Source organism: Heterodontus francisci, unplaced genomic scaffold (assembly GCF_036365525.1).
Source record: "Heterodontus francisci isolate sHetFra1 unplaced genomic scaffold, sHetFra1.hap1 HAP1_SCAFFOLD_43, whole genome shotgun sequence".
Lineage (NCBI taxonomy): Eukaryota > Metazoa > Chordata > Chondrichthyes > Heterodontiformes > Heterodontidae > Heterodontus > Heterodontus francisci.
In genome coordinates this window covers 18359041-18380711 of record NW_027141852.1, presented here as the reverse complement: position 1 = coordinate 18380711, position 21671 = coordinate 18359041, and the positions used below count along the sequence as shown (strand labels likewise).

General features: G+C 46.2%; 1 non-coding gene across 1 annotated transcript; it reads right to left on the bottom strand.

Moving 5' to 3' along the window:
* Positions 1-14470: 14470 nt before the first annotated feature.
* On the bottom strand, positions 14471-14559 carry trnar-ucg (transfer RNA arginine (anticodon UCG)). Its single transcript is given in 2 exon segments — positions 14471-14506; positions 14523-14559. It is a non-coding gene; the product is annotated as a tRNA-Arg (tRNA).
* Between the last annotated feature and the right edge of the window lie 7112 nt (positions 14560-21671).

The following is a 21671-nucleotide window of genomic DNA, read 5'->3' as shown; positions in this document are numbered from 1 at the left end:
AGACGTCGTGGTACATATCTGTACCAATGACATAGCTAGGAAAAGGGATGAGGACCTGAAAAGCAAATATAGGAGTTAGGTTGGAAGCTAAAAGGCAGGACGAGCAGAGTAGTAATCTCAGGATTGATACCGGTGCCACGTGCTAGTGAGGCTAGAAACAGAGAGCGAGTGCAGCTGAACACGTGGCTACAGAGCTGGTGTAGGAGGGAGGGCTTCAGTTATGTGGATCATTGGGATACCTTCTGGGGAAGGTGGGACCTGTACAAGAAGGTTGGGTTGCATCTGAACTGGAGGGGCACCAATATCCTGGGCGGGAGGTTTGCTAGAGCTCCTCGGGAGGATTTAAACCAGTTTGGCAGGGGGATGGGAACCGGAGCTACGGATCAGTGGATGGGGTAGCTGTTGAACAGGCAGATACCGAGTGCAGAGAGTCTGTGAGGAAGGTTAGACAGTTGACAGGGCAAAGTTGCAGCCAGTATGATGGGTTGAAGTGTGTCTATTTTAATGCAAGAAGTGTCAGGAATAAGGGTGATGAACTTAGAGCATGGATCAGTACTTCGAGCTACGATGTTGTGGCCATTACGGACACTTGGAGATCACAGGGGCAGGAATGGATGTTGGATGTTCCCGGGTTTGGATGTTCCAAAAGGAATAGGGAGGGAGGTAAAAGAAGTGGGGGAGTGGCATTGTTAATCAGCGATAGTATCACAGCTGCAGAAAGGGAGGTCATCGAGGAGGGTTTGTCTGCTGAGTCATTATGGGTGGAAGTCAGAAACAATAAAGGAGCAGTCACTTTATTGGGAGTTTTCTATAGACCCCCCAATAGCAACAGAGACACGGAGGAACAGATTGGGAGGCAGATTTTGGAAAGGTGCAGAAGTAACAGGGTTGTTGTCATGGGTGACTTCAACTTCCCTAATACTGATTGGAACCTCCTTCGTGCAAATAGTTTGGAGGGAGCAGTTTTTGTCAGGTGTGTCCAGGAAGGTTTCCTGACTCAATATGTAGGTAAGCCGACTAGAGGGGAGGCTATGTTGGATTTGGTGCTTGGCAACGAACAAGGCCAGGTGGCAGATCTCTCGGTGGGAGAACATTTCGGTGATAGTGATCACAACTCCCGGACCTTTACTATAGTCATGGAGAGGGACAGGAGCGGACGGGATGGGAAAATATTTAATTGGGGGAGGGGGAATTACAATGCTATTAGGCAGGAACTGGGGTGCATAAATTGGGAACAGATGTTCTCAGGGAAATGCACGACAGAAATGTGGAGGTTGTTTAGGGAGCACTTGCTGCGACTGCTGGATAGGTTTGTCCCGATGAGGCAAGGAAGGGATGGTAGGGTGAAGGAACCTTGGATGACAAGAAATGTGGAACAGCTAGTCAAGAGGAAGAAGGAAGCTTACTTAAGGTTGAGGAAGCAAGGATCAGACAGGGCTCCAGAGGGTTACAAGGTAGCCAGGAAGGAACTGAAGAATGGACTTAGGAGAGCTAGAAGGGGACATGAAAAAGTCTTGGCGGGTAGGATTAAGGAAAATCCCAATGCGTTCTACACTTATGTGAGGAAAAAGAGGATGGCCAGAGTGAGGGTAGGGCCGATCAGGGATAGTGGAGGGAACTTGTGCCTGGAGTCGGAGGAGGTAGGGGAGGTCCTAAATGAATACTTTGCTTCAGTATTCACTAGTGAGAGGGACCTGGACGTTTGTGAGGACAGCGTGGAACAGGCTGATATGCTCGAACAGGTTGATGTTAAGAGGGAGGATGTGCTGAAAATTTTGAAAGACATGAGGACAGATAAGTCCCTGGGGCCAGCCGGGATATACCCAAGGATATTGCGGGAAGCGAGGGAAGAGATTGCCGCGCCTTTGGCGATGATCTTTGCGTTCTCACTGTCCACTGGAGTAGTACCACATGATTGGAGGGAGGCAAATGTTATTCCCTTGTTCAAGAAAGGGAATAGGGATAACCCTGGGAATTATAGACCAGTCAGTCCTACGTAGGTAGTGGGCAAATTATTGGAGAGGATTCTGAGAGACAGGATTTATGATTAGTTGGAAAAGCATAGTTTGATTAGAGACAGTCAGCATGGCTTTGTGAGGGGCAGGTCATGCCTCACAAGCCTTATTGAATTCTTTGAAGATGTGACAAAACACATCGATGAAGGAAGAGCAGTGGATGTGGTGTATATGGATTTTAGCAAGGAGTTTGATAAGGTTCCCCATGGTAGACTCATTCAGAAAGTAAGGAGGCATGGAATACAGGGAAAGTTGGCTGTCTGGATACAGAATTGGCTGGCCCATAGAAGACAGAGGGTGGTAATATATGGAAAGTATTCAGCCTGGAGCTCCGTGACCAGTGGTGTTCCGCAGGGATCTGTTCTGGGACCTCTGCGCTTTGTGATTTTTATAAATGACTTGGATGAGGAAGTGGAAGTCTGGGTTAGCAAGTTTGCCGATGACACAAAGGTTGCTGGAGTTGTGGATAGTGTGGAAGGCTGTTGTAGGTTGCAACGGGACATTGACAGGGTGCAGAGCTGGGCTGAGAAGTGGCAGATGGAGTTCAACCTGGAAAAGTGTGAAGTGATTCATTTTGGAAGGTCGAATTTGAATGCAGAATACAGGCTAAAAACAGGATTCTTGGCAGTGTGGAGGAACAGGGATCTTGGGGCCCATGTCCATAGATCGCTCAAAGTTGCCACCCAAGTTTGATAGGGTTGTTAAGAAGGCGTATGGTGTGTTGGCTTTCATTAACAGGGGGATTGAGTTTAAGAGCCGCGAGGTTATGCTGCAGCTCGATAAAGCCCTGGTTAGACCACACTTGGAATATTGTGTTCAGTTCTGGTCTTCTCATTATAGGAAGGATGTGGAAGCTTTGGAGAGGGTGCAGAGGAGATTTATCAGGATGCTGCCTGGACTGCAGGGCATGTCTTACGAAGAAAGGTTGAGGGTGCTGGGGCTTTTCCCATTGGAACGAAGAAGGATGAGAGGTGACTTGATAGAGGGGTACAAGATGATGAGAGGCATAGATAGAGTGGATAGCCAGAGACTTTTTCCCAGGGTGGAAAGGGCTATCACCAGGGGGCATAATTTTAAGGTGATGGAGGAATGTTTCGGGGAGATGTCAGAGGTAGGTTCTTCACACAGAGAGTGGTGGGTGCGTGGAATGCACTGCCAGCGGTGGTAGTAGAAGCAGATACATTAGGGACATTTAAGCGTCTCTTGGATAGGTACATGGATGATAGTAGAATGAAAGGTATGTAGGTAGTTTTGATCTTAGAGTAGGTTAAAGGTTCGGCACAACATCGTGGGCCGAAGGGCCATTGCTGTGCTGTACTGTTCTATGGTCTATTTTCTATAACACAGGTGTTGGGAGGCTCAGCCTGGCTACGCAATGTTACAAGGACGCTGAGTGACACCATCGACAACGGGACAGAGAGAAAAACACACAGAAAACTAATAGACTGTGAGGAAATAAAAGTGAGGAACGGAGAGAGAGAGACAGACAACGAAACTGAGATGGAGAAACAAGGCATTTGTATGATTGTGTTCTCCCTGTTGTATAACGGTATTTCCTGTTGTGTAAATATGTTTTCTGTTGTGTAAAGATGTCCCCTGTTGTTGTGCAAAGGTTTTCCCTGTTTTTGTTTTATTTTCTGTTCCTGACCGTCTCCTCACTGTGACCATTTGTCCTGTTTTTATTGTGGCCAACATCACCATCTGGTGGTGGAGAGGAGGCTCTGCAGGAAGGGGGTTGACAAAGTGGGAGAGACTCGGCTGGTCCGTGTTTGCAGCTTGTGTTCGTGTGAGCAAAAGTGAGTTGTTACTGATTGATGTGTTCACGAGAAGGAAAAAGCTGATCGCAATCGAGCGCATCTTGTTATTATGGGGAAACACTTGATGTTTTGAAAGTGAACTGTTTGTCTTCCGACCAAACATAAATAGCAGAGAACGGTTTCGATCCGTCGACCCAGCACGCTGACGCTGCGCCACTCTGCTAACTGCTGGTTTAAATTTTAGCTGCCTGTTAGTGAAATATGTTCATTTCCCCAATGTTTTTATAAAAATAGGATTGGAGTCGGATTTCTCAAGAATCCCGGACTCAGCAACACACGTGCTGACGGACTCACCCTCACTGCCCAATGACACAAGGACACAGAGTAACAGCACCGACAATGAGGCGGGCAGAGAAAGACACACAGAAAACCGGGTAGAGATCATTCGGACCCAGAAGGGAACAGACAGAGAAAGACACACAGAAAACCAGGAAGAGATTATCAGGACGCAGAAAGGAACAGACAGAGAAAGACACACAGAAAACCAGGAAGATATTATCAGGACTCAGAAAGGAACAGACAGAGAAAGGTCCTGAGCAAACCAGCAAGAGACAGCGAAAGACTGATGACTTATGTAATTGTGTTCTCTGTTGTGTAAAGATGTTCCCTGTGTTCTTTTAAAGATATTTCCTGCTGTGTAATATGTTCTCTGCTGTGTAACTATATTCGCTGTTGTGTAAAGATGTTCTCTGTTATTGTGTAAAATGGTTCCCTGTTGGGTAAAGATCTTCTCAGTTGTGTAAATATGATCCGTCTTGTGTAAAAGTGTTCCGGGTTGTTTAAATATGTTCCCTGCTCTGTAATGTAGAGCTGAGTCTGCACTAATGGAATTGCTACAGTATCGTCCAGTCTGATACTGTATGAGGGTTGGAATATGATCCAAAGCACAGTCTATACAAATTGAATTGCTATTGTATCTTTTAGTTTCACAATCCAGGGGAGTTTTAAACTGAAATCTCAGTTTGTATCTCAGGTTATGCTATCTTTCAGATTCTCGCAATCTGATGACGCACTTGAGATTTAGACTTAAGAAAGGATGTACTGGCATTGGAGGAGTTCAAAAGCGATTCACTCAGCTGATTCCTGGGATGAAGGGGTTGACTTATGAAGAACGGCTAAACAGGTTATTCATTCGTGTTTAGAAGAATGAGGGGTGCTCTTTCTGAAACGTACAAGATTCTGAGGGTGCTTAACAGGGTGAAGAAGGGTCTCTGACCTGAAACATTAACTCTGCTGCTCTCTTCACAGATGCTGCCAGACCTGCTGAGTATTTCCAGCATTTCTTGTTTTTATTAACAGGGTCGATGTTGAGAAGATGTTTCCACTAATGGGGGAATCTCAAACTAGGCGACATAGTTACAGAATAAGGGGACACTCATTTAAACTGTGATGCAAAGGAATTTCTTCTCTCAGAGGGTAGTGAATGTCTGGAATTCTCTACCCCAGACAGTATTGGAGGCTAAATCACTGAAAGTATTTAAAGAGGATGTAAATAGATTTTTGAAATATTGGAGAGTTGAGGTCTATGAAGAGCTGGCATGAAAGAGGAGTTGAGGTCTGGGGCAGATCAGCCATGATCTTACTGAATGGCAGGGCAGGCTTGAGGGGCCGAATGGCCTACTCCTGCTCCTATTTCTTCTGTTCTTATGTTATGTTATATCTAATGTATATGTCAGGATGCACTATGGGAATTAATACTGAAACTTATAAACTCATAATGTGTGTAAATATTGGGCTGATATTTAACTTGAATCTCAGAGTACACTATTGTGGTTAATTCTGTAAGTTTGAAAAGGGAACTAGTGCCATAATGAAAACAAGAAATGCTGGAAATACTCAGCAGGTCAGGCAGCATCTGTACAGAGAGAAGCAAAGTTAACGTTTCAGGTCAGTGACCTTTCAGATGTTGCCAGACCTTTTGAAGGTCCATGTGGACCACATCAACAGCATTGCCCTCATCAACCCTCTCTGTTACCTCATCAAAAAACTCCAGCAGGACAGTTAAACATGATTTTCCCTTAAGAAATCCATGCTGGCTTTCTTGAATTAACCCACATTTGTCCATGGGACTATTAATTTTGTCCCGAATTATTCTTTCGAGAAGTTTTCCCACCTCCAAAATTGAACTGACTGGGGAGTGAAATGAGGTGAGTTGCTCTAACAGAGACAAAAACAAGAAATGCTGGATTCACTCAGCAGGTCTGGCAGCATCTGTGGAAAGAGAAGCAGAGTTAACGTTTCGGGTCAGTGACCTTTCCACAGATGCTGCCAGACCTGCTGAGTGAATCCAGCATTTCTTGTTTTTGTTTCAGATTTCCAGCATCCGCAGTATTTTGCTTTTATTTTAGTGCTCTAACAGAGAGCCAGCACGGGTTCGACAGGCTGAATGGCCTCCTTCTGTGCTGCAGCCATTCTATGATTGGATGATACTAGCAACAACTGTTGGTGGAGAGGCAGTGATGCAGGAATGGGTTGACAGGAAGGGGAAAGTCTGGGCTGGTGTGTGTTGGGGTTTGTGAATAAAGGTGATTTGGAAGCTGTGTTCCAAATTGAAGTGTTTACTGGAAGGAAGATGTTGATGCAAATAAAGAGTAAAACGTGTTAAGACGAAGCGTGGTGTGATTGGGGATAGCAGTAAATATAGTGTTGGTGAATTATTTGTGTTAATAAACTTCCACTGCGCCCTCTGCTGCAGGCTGCTGTTTCTATCCAGCTGTGTATTAGTGCTGTGTGTTAGCGAGATAAATGTTTGTTTCAACGCTGTTTATAAAGCAATAGCATTGCACTCAAACAGTCCCAGAGATAGCAACACACGTACAAAAGCAAAATACTGCAGATGCTGGAAATCTGAAACATAAACAGAAAATGCTTGAAATAGTCAGCAGGTCTGGCGGCATCTGTTGAGAGAGAACAAAGTTAATGTGAGCTAAGGAAACAGATCTGAACTGTTAACTGTTTCTTTCTCCACAGATGCTGCCAGACCTACTGAGCATTTCCAGCATTTTCTGTTTTTATTACAGCAATACAGGTGTTGGGAGGCTCAGCCTGGCTACACAATGTTACAAGGACGCTGAGTAGCACCATCGACAACGGGACAGACAGAAAAACACACAGAAAACCAATAGACTCTGAGGAAGCAAAACTGAGGGACAGAGAGAGAGACAACGAGACTGAGACGGAGAAACAAGGCATTTGTATGATTGTGTACTCCCTGTTGCCTAAAGGTATTTCCTGGTGTGTAAATATGTTTTCTGTTGTGTAAAGATGTACCCTGTTGTTGTGTAAAGGTTTTCCCTGTTATTGTTTTATTTTCTGTTCCTGACCGTCTCCTCACTGTGACCATTTGTCCTGGTTTTATTGTGGCCAACATCACCATCTGGTGGTGGAGAGGAGGCTCTGCAGGAAGGGGTTGACAAAGTGGGAGAGACTCGGCTGGTCCGTGTTTGCAGCTTGTGTTCGTGTGAGCAAAAGTGAGTTGTTACTGATTGATGTGTTCAGTAGAAGGAAGAAGCTGATTGCAAAAGAGTGCCTTTGGAAGCATCTTGTTATTATGGGGAAATACTTGGTGTTTTGAAAGTGAACAGTTTGCATTGTTACGAAGCATAAATAGCAGAGAATGGCTTCGATCCAACGACTTCTGGGTTATGGGCCCAGCACACTTCCGCTGCGCCACTCTGCTAACTGCTGTTTTAAATTTTAGCTGCCCGTTAGTGAAATATGTTCATTTCCCCAATGTTTTTATAAAATTAGGATTGTAGTCGGATTTCTCAAGAATCCCGGACTCAGCAACACACGTGCTGACGGACTCACCCTCACTGCACAATGACACAAGGACACAGAGTAACAGCACCGACAATGAGGCAGGCAGAGAAAGACACACAGAAAACCGGATAGAGATCATTCGGACCCAGAAAGGAACAGACAGAGAAAGGTACTGAGCAAACCAGCAAGAGACAGCGAGAGACTGATGAACACCACTTGGAGGTTGCACTGAGGGTGGCAAGGGTCCAGAATGTAGTCTGGCTGGGGGATTTCAATGTCTATCACAGTGAGTGGCTCGGTAGCACCACTACTGACCATGCTGGCCGAGTCCTAACGGACATAGCTGCTCGATTGGGTCTGCGGTAGGTGGTGAGGGAACTAACAAGAGGGAAAAATATGCTTGACCTCAGCCTCACCAATCTGCCTGCCGCAGATCATCTGTCTATGACAGTATTGGTTTGGAGTGACCACTGCTCAGTCCTTGTGGAGATGAAGTCCTGTCTTCACATTGATGATATCCTCTATCGTGTTGTGTGCCACTACCACTGTGCTAAATGGGATAGATTTTGAACAGATCTAGCAATGTATAACTGGGCATCCATGAGGTACTGTGGACCATTAGCAGCAGCAGAATTGTAGTCAACCACATTCTATAACCTCATGGCCCGGCATATTCCCCCACTCTAACATTACCAACAAGCTGGGGGATCAACCCTAATTCAATGAAGAGTGCAGGAGGGCATGCCAGGAGCAGCACCAGGCATACCTTGAAATGAGGCGTCAGCCTGATGAAGCTACAGCCCAGGACTACTTTCATGCCAAACAGCAGAAGCAGCATGTAATAGACAGGGCTAAGTGATCCCACAACCAACGGATCAGATCTACACCCTGCCACATCCAATGATGAATGGTGGTGGACAATTAAACAACCAACAGGAGGAGGTGGCTCCACAAATATCCCCAACCTCAATGATGGGGGAGCCCAGCACATCAGTGCAAAAGACAAGGATGAAGAATTTGAAACAATCTGCAGCCACAAGTGCTGGGTTGATGATCCATCTCGGCCTCCTTCTGAAGTCCCCAGCATCACAGATGCCAGTCTTCAGCCAATTCGATTCACTCAATGTGATATCAAGAAACGACTGAAGGCACTGGATACAGCAAAGGCTACGTGCCCTGACAATATTCCAGCAATAGTACTGAAGACCTGAGCTCCAGAACGTGCTGCGCCCCTAGCCAAGCTGTTCCAGTACAGGTACAATACTGGCATCTACCCGGCAATGTGGAAAATTGCCCAGGTATGTCCTGTACACAAATAGCAGGACAATTCCAACCCAGCCAATTGCTGCCTCATCAGTCTACTCTCAATCATCAGTATAGTGATGGAAGATTCATCGACGGGGCACTTGCTTTGCAATAACCTGTTCAGTGACGCTCAGTTGGGTTCCGCCAGGGCCATTCAGCTCCTGACCTCATTACAGCCTTGGTTCAAACAAGGACAAAAGAGCTGAACTCAAGAGGTGAGGTGAGAGTGTCTGCCCTTGACATCAAGGTAGCATTTGACTGAGTATGGCATCAAGGAGCCAGAGCAAAACTGGAGTCAATGGGAATCAAGAGGAAAACTCTCCACTGGTTGGAATCGTACCTAGCACAAAGGAAAATGGTTGTGATTGTTGGAGGTCAGTCATCTCAGCTCCAGGACATTACTGCTGGAGTTCCTCAGGGTAGTATCCTCGGCCCAACCTTCTTCACTACTTCATCAGTGACCTTCCTTCAATCATAAGGTCAGAAGTGGGAATGTTCACTGATGATTGCAAAATTTAGCACCATTCGCGACTCCTCAGATACTGAAGCAGTCCATGTAGAAATGCAGCAAGACCTGGACAATATCCAGGCTTGGGCTGATAAGTGGCAAGTAACATTCGCGCCACACAAGTGCCAGGCAATGACCATCTCGAACAAGAGAGAATCTAACGATCTCCCATTGACATTCAACGGCATTACGATCACTGAATCCCCCACTATCAACTTCCTGGGGGTTCCCATTGACCAGAAACTGAACTGGAGTAGCCTTATAAATAGTGTGACTACATGAGCTGGTCAGAGGATAGGAATCATGCGGTGAGTAACTAACCTCCTGACTCCCCAAGCCTGTCCAGCATTTACAAGGCACAAGTCTGGAGTGTGATGGAATACTATCCACTTGCCCGGATGGGTGCAGCTCCAACAACATTCAAGAAGCTCGACACCATCCAGGACAAAGCAACACGCTTGATTGGCACCCCGTCCACAACATTCACTCCCTTCACCACTGACGTACAGTGGCAGCAGTGTGTACCATCTACAAGATGCACTGCAACAATGCACCAAGGCTACTCAGGCAGCACCTTCCAAACCTGCATCCTCTACTGCCTAGAAGGACAAGGGCAGCAGATGCATGGGAATACCACCACCTGAAAGTTCTCCTCCAAGCTACACATCATCCTGACTTGGAACTATATCGCCATTCCTTCCTTCACTGTCGCTGGGTAAAAATCCTGGAACTCCCTTCCTAATAGCACTGTGGGTGTACCTACCCCACATGGACTGCAGTGGTTCAAGAAGGAAGCTCACCACCACCTTCTCATGGGCAATTAGGGATGGACAATTAATGCTGGCCTGGCTGGCGACGTCCACATCCCATGAAACAAATAATTAAATGCAATAACAGCTCATCTCAATTCCTAGTATTTCTAAATCCCACCAGTCCAACATAAGCTGAACAATTATTGCATGTTGTGATTGACGGTCTGGTCTGTAAACTGCACTGTATCACAGATTGCTGACATTTGCTAACTGGAAGTGAGAACTGCAAAATCGGGACAGTAGTTCACATAGTCTGTCAGTGTGAAAGAATCAGGCAATGTGAGGTAATAGAATTTGTCTGTAAATGTTACACTCATATTGCTTTATATTTTTATATTGAAAATAAAAGTAATCATTTCGTGAAAATAGTGACATGTTGTCCAAACTTTGGTAGCCAGTTGTTTTCGTCTTGCACTCAGCAGGGCAATCCACAAGAATACCAATTTAAGGGAAAACAACAACTTTCTTCTGTATGAGAAGAGAGTGCTGATTGGTTGGCAAGTGAACTCTGATTGGTCGAGGCATTGCCATTCAGAATGCATCAGTTTTTGGTAACTGACAGATAACTGCCCAGCTTTGTTTGAAATTTAAACCAGGCAGCTTGACTCTGAGTGGTCAAGCCATTGCCCTGTGGAATGAGCCAGTGAATGGCTGTCACTTATTTTGTTTAGCTGAAACTGGCACAACATGTGTGCATGTTCTTTCTGTCTGCAAAGAACAGGGCCCTGTGTATTAATACATGTAGTTTACAGTACACACCAGTGCACCACACTGCGAGCCCTACTGACAGTCTTAAATTCGTTGTCAGTGTAATTCTTAGCACACTGAGAATTATTTAGCAAATGTTGTCCTATTGTGGAATCACATCTCATGTTGGATACTGTGTTTTGAGTTTTGCAAGCACGGGTTGGTTGGGTGGGGCCCATTGCGAACAGCGGAAGGGACATGTTATTTGATACAATCCACCAGTTTTGGGATGTACGGTCTAGAAACCTAGCATCACACTGGTATTAAAATTCATATATCACGTTACTTATTTGTGTGATAGGCAGGACGTCTCTTTTGCTTGACAGCAGCATCCTGTTCGTGGCGAACACCACACTTGTTGCTCCTGCATAGTAACAGCAGGAAACAGCTCGCTTCACCTGTTACTCAAATACTGGGGATATATTACCCTTCCAGGGTAATTTGAGGGAGACTGGGCACTTTTCAGTGCTCAAAATGACGTCCTTCAGCCCGTTTATAGGTTTGTGCGATACTCAGTGAGAAATGATCTGATCAGTGTAGCCATTGTAATGCAGGATGTCTTTGATTCACCCTATTTCAGCATCAAGCTTGCATGGTGAGCAAATGGCTCAGCCCTATTTATGAGGTTGTCGATAAGACCAATCTTATAGCGCGTGGAATTGTAATAATCCTAACGCGTGTTTTGACCAGTGAAGGTAGGTTTGCGGTAGACCGTGGTAGAAAACCCCTTAGCAGATTTCTCAACTAGTACATCAAGGAAAGGGAACTCATTTGACTGCTCCATTCCAAAGGTGAATTTGAGTGTAGGATGGAGCCCATGAAGACGTGCAAGGAAATTATTTCATGCAGCTGCGGATTCAAATTTAGCAAACGTATCATCTACATATTGGAAATATGCAAAAGGTCGGAGGTTAGGTGTCATTCCCTTAAAAACAGGTTTGTCATGGAATCCAACAAAGATGTTTGTGAGAGCTGGGCCTAGAGGTGATCCCATGGCAACACCAGCGATACATGGTGTCAATAAAACTGAACCCAACTGTGCAAGTTGCCGAGTTCATAAGTTCAATGAATACTGATTCACACAATGGTGACGGGTCTAGATCACCATGATATAGCACTGCAGTGCAAATATCTATGGCTTCCTGAAGTGGTACATTGGTGAATAGGCTAGCAATGTCAAATGACACATGGACACGGCATTGCTATCGATATGCAAGTCCTGTATGGTCTTCGCAAATGTGAAGGAATCCTTCACTGTGCATGTGGAGAACTTGCTCAAAAACTGGTTGTAACAATTTGCCCAACCATTTGGCAAATTCATTTCAGGATACTATTTACATTACTTCAAATAAAGGAAACACAACGACACCAGGAATTGAGCACAACGCTGAAAGTTTCACAGCAAATAGTCAAGTGGGAAATGGATGAAATACAGAAAGAAAAAGCCTAAAATACTGAAAACACTCAGCCAGTCCGGAAACAACTGTGGAGAAGAGAAGCTCGGGTTAATGGTCCATTTCTGTGACCCTTCTATAGACCTGAAACATTGCTCCTACCTTCCTCTCTACACAGATACTGCTGGAACTGCTGAGTGTTTCCAGAATCTTCTGTTATTATTCAGATTTCCAGTGTGTGCAGTATTTCTCTTTTTGAAAATAAAATATTCCCTGAGAGGAATGGAACGTTACATAAAAAATAGGAGTGGGCCATTCGGCCCATCGAAATAGCTCTGCCATTCAATAAGATCACAGCTGATTTTCTACATCAACTCCATCTTGCCACACTAGCACAGATCCCTTGATTCCCTTAGTATCCAAAAACCTATCGATCTCTCTCTTGGATATACCCAACGAGCATCCACATCTCTAGAGTCACAGAAAGATACAGCACTGAAAAAGGCCCTTCGGCCCACCGAGTCTGTGCCGACCAACAACCACCCATTTATACTAATCCGACACTAATCCCATATTCCTACCACATCCCCACCGACCCTATATTTCTCTCCCACCTACCTAAACCAGGGACAATTTATCATGGCCAGTTTACCTACCAACAAGTCTTTTGGCTTGTGGGAAGAAACCGGAGCACCTGGAGAAAACCCACACAGACACAGGGAGAACTTGCAAACTCAACCTAGGCAGTACCCAGAATTGAACCCGGGTTGCTGGAGCTGTGAGGCTGCGGTGCTAACCACTGCGCCACTGTGCTGCCCATAATGTGTGATCTCAACAAGGCTCTGTCTAATTGCAGTCAAACTTCTTTATTCATATAAAATATCTTCACAATGTTGAACGCAACTATTAACTGCCATTCTACTCTAAGAAGAAGGACCCCAGCTTCACACACCCCAGACCCCTATTCTTTCCACATTAGCTGAATTCCTGCATTTCTGATACCATTCCAGTAAATCTCCTCTGCACCCTCTCTAAGGCCTTGACATTCCTGCTAAAGTGTGGAGCATGGAATTAGACACTACGCTCTAACTGAGGCCTATAACCAGTGAGATTTCTAAAGGTCCAGCGTAAATTCCTTGTCTGTGTCCCGTACTCCCATTTATGGTTTCTGACTCAATGTCGGCTCTGAGCTGTTGAAACTGCCTGAATAAATATTTCCACCCAACAAAGCGCTCGGAATGTGAGAAGGGACAAAGTGAGTGACCAACTACATCAAATCCAAGGAAAACTCCACCATGTAGTGAAAACACTCGAAACACAACAGCTCTTTTAAGAGCCACAATCGCTCTGAACAAAACTGCACCAACATCTCTCTAGAATTGGTTTATTTCATTGGTTTTAATGCTCAGTAACTCTCTGGAACTCTCTCACTGTCTTTGCGTTTTCTGTTTCAATCTGGTATGGAGATTCTGGGAAGACGAGTTTCACTGCCTGGGAGGATCTTTGTGGTTTTCCTGCAGCAACACAAAACAAAGTCTCTTTTCAGAGTCACCCACCGCCTCATAGGGACAGCAGTGACATGGGAACGGGAGCTGGGGTGTGTTTTATGCCGGAAATATCAGTTAATGATTTATGTTGTGCTCTCGTTCTATTCCAATCTCTGAATTGAGCCTTTCCACCGCACCAGGGTTATGGGGAGAGTTTTCATCGTTTCTTTTCTAAACGTACAGACGATGTTACAAAGTTGCTGATTTACCCAGATGGCGGATTCTCCCCTCACAGTGAAAAGTAACATCGCACCTTCACATCTGCCCATTGTTTAATAATTGAATAATTAGTCAAATGGAATTATTTGTGATGTTATTTCCCCCGAGACGGTGTTTCCTGCAGTGAAACTGATCAGTTTCAGCTCAGTCATTTCGGGACCTGGAATTCCTGCAGTTTGAACCCGCTGGAACCCCAGCCCACTTCTGATTGGTCACCCTCTTCTCACAAAGTCAGTGACAGCACATGAGGAGGCCATTCGCCCCATTAAGTCCATGTCGGGTTTCCAATCTGTTCAGTACCCGACTCAATCCCCAAATTCCTGCATAATCCCTTTGGGTCAAAATGACCGTGGCAGGACTCGAACCTGCAATCTTCTGATAACATCATAGACTATACCGAAGTCAGACGCCTTATCCATTAGGCCACACAGCCATTAGCTTATGTGAATGATTCAATCAGAGAATCTCGAAGCACAAAATACAAAAAATCATTGGTTGAACCTATCAACCTGGCAGAATATTTGAATTTGTGAAAGCCGCCAATTTCACTGTGGAAAAGAAGTGATCGACTGGAAAAGTACATAAAAATCTATTTTCCCGTAGCGGTTTAAATAAACTTTTAAAACACAATTTTGCTTTTACCGACTCAAATTGCCGGTGCTATTTTATGAACAGCTTTATTTTGCCAATTTTTGTCAACTTCTCATCCGTAACTGACAGTAAAACACTCCGTTCAGCAATCTTTCACGCGACAAATAACTCAAACTCGGTGTGGAAGTAATAAATTACAGACTATTGGTAATTCCCCTTCACACAGGCTTCAGGGGAACAGTGAGAAGCCACTGAAATAGTTGCTTCATCCTTTTAAAAGGTTCCCATTCTGTCCTGTTACTGACATGTTGGAATCAGATTTGTATTTAACAAGATATTTCTGTGAAAACAAAATCCTCAACAGACCAGCTGGGAATCTGGGAATCACTGTAGTAAAATAAAAGGCTTTTGATTGAGAAGACGGGACCTTCTCACCAGCAGCCGGGTTACATTCCCCTCACATCCTTACACAGTGTGCAGCTCTTTCCCTCGAGAAATAGACAGCAGCAGTTGGAAGTTCAGTAAAAGGATCGGTTCATTGAGACAAGTTTCTGACTGACAGGTGGTGCTGAATATTAATACAAGAAGGTCCTGGAATGGGAAACAAGTGTCCAGAGTGGGGTCTGAAATCAGGACAGGGAAATGGCCAGCACTGACACAGATCATTTCATTATTACATTGATATCTGACTGTCTATAAGGAGAAGCGAGTTAAACACATGATGGTGAAAGGAATGGAAGATATCACTGGTTGTTCTGGATGAAGAGGGATAGACAGAGGTGTGGGTACAGCAGACTTCAGACAGTAATCAGCCCTTTCAGATACTGTGGGTGGATCTGAAAAGAGCCTTTGGGATAGGGAAAAAAGCTCTTTGTTTAAAAACCCTCAAATCGCTACCTTGTAATTGGTCATGTTACTAATGTTTTAGTTAGTGTAATTTATGAATAATTACTAATTAGAAAGTGCTGTTTGGACAGAGTGTAAAGCTGTGAGTTGATGTGTGAGGGACTTCACTGACTAGGGGAAAGAGGTGCTCTTTGGTCTCTTCTGCCTTTTCAGCCTCCATGGTACAGGGGAAGAAGCTGATCGGCGAGTAACTGGTAAATTATTCTACTTATTACACTTATTACACGAGCAATAATGAGTTTGTAAAGCTTAGTAATGGCAGGGCAGCTCGAAAAGTAAAAGTTCTAAATTGGGGGAAGGCAAATTTTACAAAACTGAGAGGTGATTTGGTGGATGTGGACTGGATACAACTACTTGAAGGAACCCCAAGGATGTTTTATCAGTCCATTAAGAGCAAGAGGATAACTAAGGAAAGGGTATGGCCTATCAGAGATGTACAAGGGAACTTCTGTGTGGATCCAGAAGATGTGGGCGGGGTTCTTAATGAGTTTTTTGTCTCTGCCTTCACAAAGGAGAGGGATGATGCAGACATTGTAGTAAAAGAAGAGGAGTGTGAAATATTAGATACGATAAGCATAATGAGAGTGGAAGTACTAGAGGGTCTGACATCCTTGAAAATGAATAAATCACCAGGGCCAGATGGTTTGCATCTGAGGTTGTTAAAGGAAGCCAGGGAGTAAATAGTGGATGCGCTGAGGATCATCTTCAAATCCTCACTGGATATGGGGGAGGTGCCGGAGGATTGGAGGTCTGCGAACGTTGTACTATTATTTTAAAAGGATGTGGTAAGTCTGACCTCAGTGGTGGGTAAATTATTCGAATCAATTCTGAGGGACAGGATAAACTACCACTTCGAAAGGCACGGATTAATCAGGGATAGTCAGCATGGATTTGTTAAGGGAAGGTCATGTCTCACTAACTTTATTGAGTTTTTTGAGGAAGTAACAAGGAACATTGATGAGGATAGTGCGGTGGATGTGGTTTACATGGATTTTAGTAAGGCATTTGATAAGGTCCCACATGGCAGTCTGATCAATAAAATGAAAGCCCATGGGATACAGGGGAATGTGGCAGGTTGGATCCAAAATTGACTCAGTGACAGGAAACAAAGGAGAGTAGTCAACGGATGTTTTTGCGAATGGAAAGCAGTTTTCAGTGGCGTTCCACAGGGCTCAGTGTTGGGTCCCTTGCTGTTTGTGGTGTATATTACCAGACGGGCAGCACAGTGGCGCAGCGGTTAGCACCGCAGCCTCACAGCTCCAGCGACCCGGGTTCAATTCTGGGCACTGCCTGTGTGGAGTATGCAAGTTCTCCCTGTGTCTGTGTGGGTTTCCTCTGGGTGCTCCAGTTTCCTCCCACATGCCAAAGACTTGCTGGTTGATAGGTTAATTGGCCATTATAAATTGTCCCTACGAAGGTGGTAGAGAAATATAGGGACAGGTGGGGATGTGGTAGGAATATGGAATTAGTGTAGGATTAGTATAACATGGATGGTTGATGGTCGGCACAGACTCGGTGGGCCGAAGGGCCTGTTTCAGTGCTGTATCTCTTCAAAAAAAAATTAATTATTTGGAATTAAATGTGGGAACTATGATTGGGAAATTTGCTGATGACACAAAAATTGGCCGTGTAATTGATAGTGAGGAGGATGGCTGCAGACTTCAGAATGATATGAATGGATTAATTGAGTGGGCGGAAAAGTGGCAAATGGAATTCAATCTGGAGAAGTGTGAGGTAATGCATTTGGGGAGGGCAAACAAAGCAAGGGAATACAAAATTAACGGGAAGATATTGAGATGGGTAGAAGAAGTGAGAGACTTTGGAGTGCATGTCCACAGGTCCCTGAAAGTGACAGGATAGGTAGACAGAGTGGTGAAGAAGGCATATGGAATGCTTTCCTTTCTTGGTCGACAAAAGCAGGGATGTAATGCGAGAACTGTTTAAAACGGTGGTTTGGCCACAGCTGGAGTATTGCGTACAGTTCTGGTCATCACATTACAGAAAGGACATAATTGCTGTGTAGAGAGTACAGAGGAGATTTACAAGAATGATACTGTGGGTGGCTCTGAAAAGAACCTTTGGGTATTTGATAAAATCCTGGCAGATTGCCTTGGTTTTTGTGCCCGGAGCGCTGGTTTTCTTGGGCAGCAGCATGGCCTAGATATTAGGCAGCACCCAGCCCTGAGTGATGGTCACCCCTCCCAGCAGCTTGGTGAGCTCCTCGTCATTCTGGACAGCCAGCTGTAGGTGTCTGAGGATGTTGCGGGTCTTCCTGTTGTCCTGGGCCGCGTTACTGGCCAACTCGAGGATTTCAGCGGTCAGATACTCCAGCACAGCAGCCAGATAGACCGGGGCTCCGGCACCCACACGCTCAGCATAGTTGCCCTTTCTCAGGAGCCTGTGAACACGGCCCACCGGGAACTGCAGTCCAGCCCGGGAGGAGCGAGACTTGGCCTTGGACCGAGCTTTCCCGCCGGTCTTTCCTCTTCCAGACTTTTCTTTTCCAAAAATATACTTGAGGACATTCCGTGCAGACCACTGCCTGATGGATTGGTGGTCAAAGGTGTTTTTCCACACAAACATTTCCACGAACGCACAGTCCAACTGGATGGAGCGTTCCGTGGCAATGTGACCAGATCCATCCTTCGCAACACCGGGGTCAGATAGAACCTCAGCACATAGTGACAGTTGGTGCTTGCATACTGGGGCTCTACGCACAGCTTGATGCAGCCACATACTAAGGCGGCCATCAGGTTGAAGGCGATGTTGAGTACATTTTTTCGCCTTCATTCAGAGGTTTGAACATCGTGTCCCTCCGGACCCTGTCCATTTTGCGTCTTCAGATAAAGCGGGAAATGGCTCGGGTGATCGCCACAGCACAGGAGTGGGGTATGGGCCAGACCTGTGCCACTTACAGCAACAACGTGAGCACCTTGCACCTGATGACCAGGTTCTTACCCATAATAGAGAGAGATCGCTGCTCCCACTTGCTCAGTTTATGTTGTACCCTGGCTGCTCGCTCCTCCCAGGTTTTGGTGCACGTCCCGGCCCTGCCAAAGCATATCCCCAGCACCTTCAGGTAGTCTGACCTGACGGTGAAGGGGACAAAGGATCGGTCAGCCCAGTTTCCAAGGAACATGGCCTCGCTTTTGCCATGGTTAACATTGGCTCCCGAATCCAGTTCGAACTGGTCGCAGATGCTCATCAGTCTGTGAATGGACAGCGGATCCGATCAGAATACTGCAACATCATCTATGTACAGGGAGGCTTTGACCTGAGTGACTCTACTGCCTGGGATTGTCACCCCTCTTATGCCCGCATCCTTCCAAATAGACTCAGCAAAGGGTTCGATACAGCAAACACACAAGGCAGGGGAAAGAGGACAGCCCTGTCTGACTCCAGATTTGATTGGAAACTTTCTGATTCCCACCCAATTGTTTGGACTGTACTACTGATGTTTGTGCAGAGCAGTTTGATCCAATTGCAGATTCCCTCCCCAAACCCCATTTTGGAGAGCACATCCATCATGTATGTGTGCGATATCCTGTCAAAAGCCTTCTCCTGGTCCAGGCTGATGAGGCAGGTGTCCACCCTCCTGACCCATACATAGGCGATCGTATCCCTGAGTAGCAAAGCTATCAGAGATCTTCCTGCTGGGTACAGTACAGGTCTGATCAGGGTGAATCACCAACTCCAGAGCAGTCTTGACTCGACTGGCGATGACTTTGGACAGAATTTTGTAGTCTACATTAAGCAGTGAGATGGGCCGCCAATTTCTGATTTCTGCCCTCTCCCCCTTCTGCTTGTAGATGAGGGTGATGATGCCTTTCCTCATGGATTCTGACATGCTGCCGGCCAGGAGCGTACTCTCGTACACTTCCAGCAGGTCTGGGCTGACCCAGTCCCACAGGGCCGAATACAACTCAACTGGTAAGCCGTCGCTTCCGGGAGTTTTCTTCGTCTCAAATGACTTGATGGCCTTTGTCAGCTTGTCCAGAGTTAGCGGTTTGTCCAGATTCTCCTGCATGCTGTCATCTAAGACCTCTGTGATAGATGACAGGAAGGACTGGGAGGACGTGCTGTCCATAGACTTCACGTCTTACAGCCCAGCATTCAAGGATTTGCTAATCCTTAGTATGTCAGAGTGTGAAGTTGTGACCGAGCCATCCTCTTCCTTCAGGCTGCTGATCACAGAGCTCTCTCTGTGTACCTTTTGGAAGAAGAAACGCAAGCACGTCTCATCCTGCTCAATGGAGCAGACTCTGGACCGGAAGATGATCTTGGAGGCCTCCGTGGCAAAGACCGAGGCCTGCTGGCTCTTCACCTCTTGGAGCACCTCCTTGACCTCGACACCCATCGACTGCAGCCGGAGCAGATTTTGCATTCTTTTCTGGAGTGCGGACATTTCCCTCTGTCTCTCTTACCCTCTGAAGACCTTTGGAGATAAATAACCTCTTGATGTTCTCCTTGATCGCTTCCCACCAGTGCACCGGATACTCAAAGAGGGTCTCACTGTTCTCCAACTTTTTCAATCTCTTTTGAGTTCCACAATGTTCTCTGGGGTTAGCAGTGTAGCATTGAGCTTCCATGTCCCCCTGCTAACCCGCTGGTCATCCTGTAAGTGACAGTCAACCAGTAAGAGGCAGTGGTCGGAGAAGAACACCGGCTTGACGTCGGTGGATCTGACCGTGAAAGCAGGGGACACATACAGGAAGTCAATCCTGGAACGGGCAGACCCGTCCGATCTTGACCAGGTGTATCTACGCTGCACTCCGTCTGCAGGTTTGCTGAAGACATTGTGCAGTTTGGCATTTTATACTGTTTCCTTTAAGAATCTGGGCGTAGCGTCCAGTTTTCTGTTGTCACTGCCAGATCGTCCAGCTGCATCAATGATGCAGTTGAAGTCACCTCCAAGAATGACCGGCCTGGATGTCGCCAGCAGCAGTGGGAGTTGCTGGAGGATGGTCAGCCTCTCGCTGCATTGGACCGGGGCATATACGTTGCTTAACTGGAGCGGAGCATTGTTGTACATTACATCTGCTACGAGAAGGCGACCGCCCACCAGCATCTTAACTTCAGAGATGGTTAAATTGCCTCCCCACAGCAGAATACCCAGGCCGGAGGAACAGGAATCATTTCCTCTGGACCAGATCGATGGCCCGTGAGACCATTGCCTGTAAGTGCTGCGGTGCAGGATTCCACACTCCTGACAAAACAGTACGCCGGCTTTGACCTTTGCGAAGTCATCCAAGGTTGAAACACATCACGTGGTGGATTTAACACAATGCATGTTAATCGAAGCATTCTTTATATCCACTATAAAGTTGGGTGTTGCTTACCACACCAGGTGTCCTTGCTAGTCCCAATCCTTGAGTATGTTCCTGCATACCCATCGTGTCCGCAAGCTGTTTCACATTCGTTGAGCCCAGAAACCCCTCATGGTTATTCATGAGGGTTTTGTTCCACTGGGGTGACATCGGCAGGTGGGGGACGGGTCTTGTTGGCAGCAAGGCTTGGGTTGTCCTCTGCTGTTGGTGTCTTTCCCCTCGGTCCCTCCTCGAAGACATCACTGTTCCTGACTTCCCGGAGCTGGAGCTGGAGTGCGCAGGACACTTCGCTGCTCTCGGTCTCCCGGAGCTGGGGTGCACTGAGCATCTCCTTGGGTTCCATGCTTTTGGTTTGGGGTGCGCTGGGCGTGTCACAGCTTCCAGTGCCCCGGAGCTGGGGGGCTTTATCTTCCAGCTCCTTTGAGTTCTGCTGCTTCTTTTGGAGGTGCCATCGTTCCGGCCCTTCCTCGTGCAGTGAGGAGGAGCTGCTGTAGTCTGTCTCAGACGGTAGCCTCCTCTTGCCATTGGTTTGGGTGGTGACCTGTTCTTTTTTTGGAGCTTTTTACTTTGTGTTCTTCCTTTGTACCACCTGCCACTGACCTGTTTGTCCATCTGCTGCCTCCCCCTCCATTAATTCTGTCTGTGGAGGAGGAGTTTCCAGGCATGGAGTAGGTGTTGGGTCACTGGTTGCAGCTGCCTCCCCTTTCTTCTCTTTCTCAGA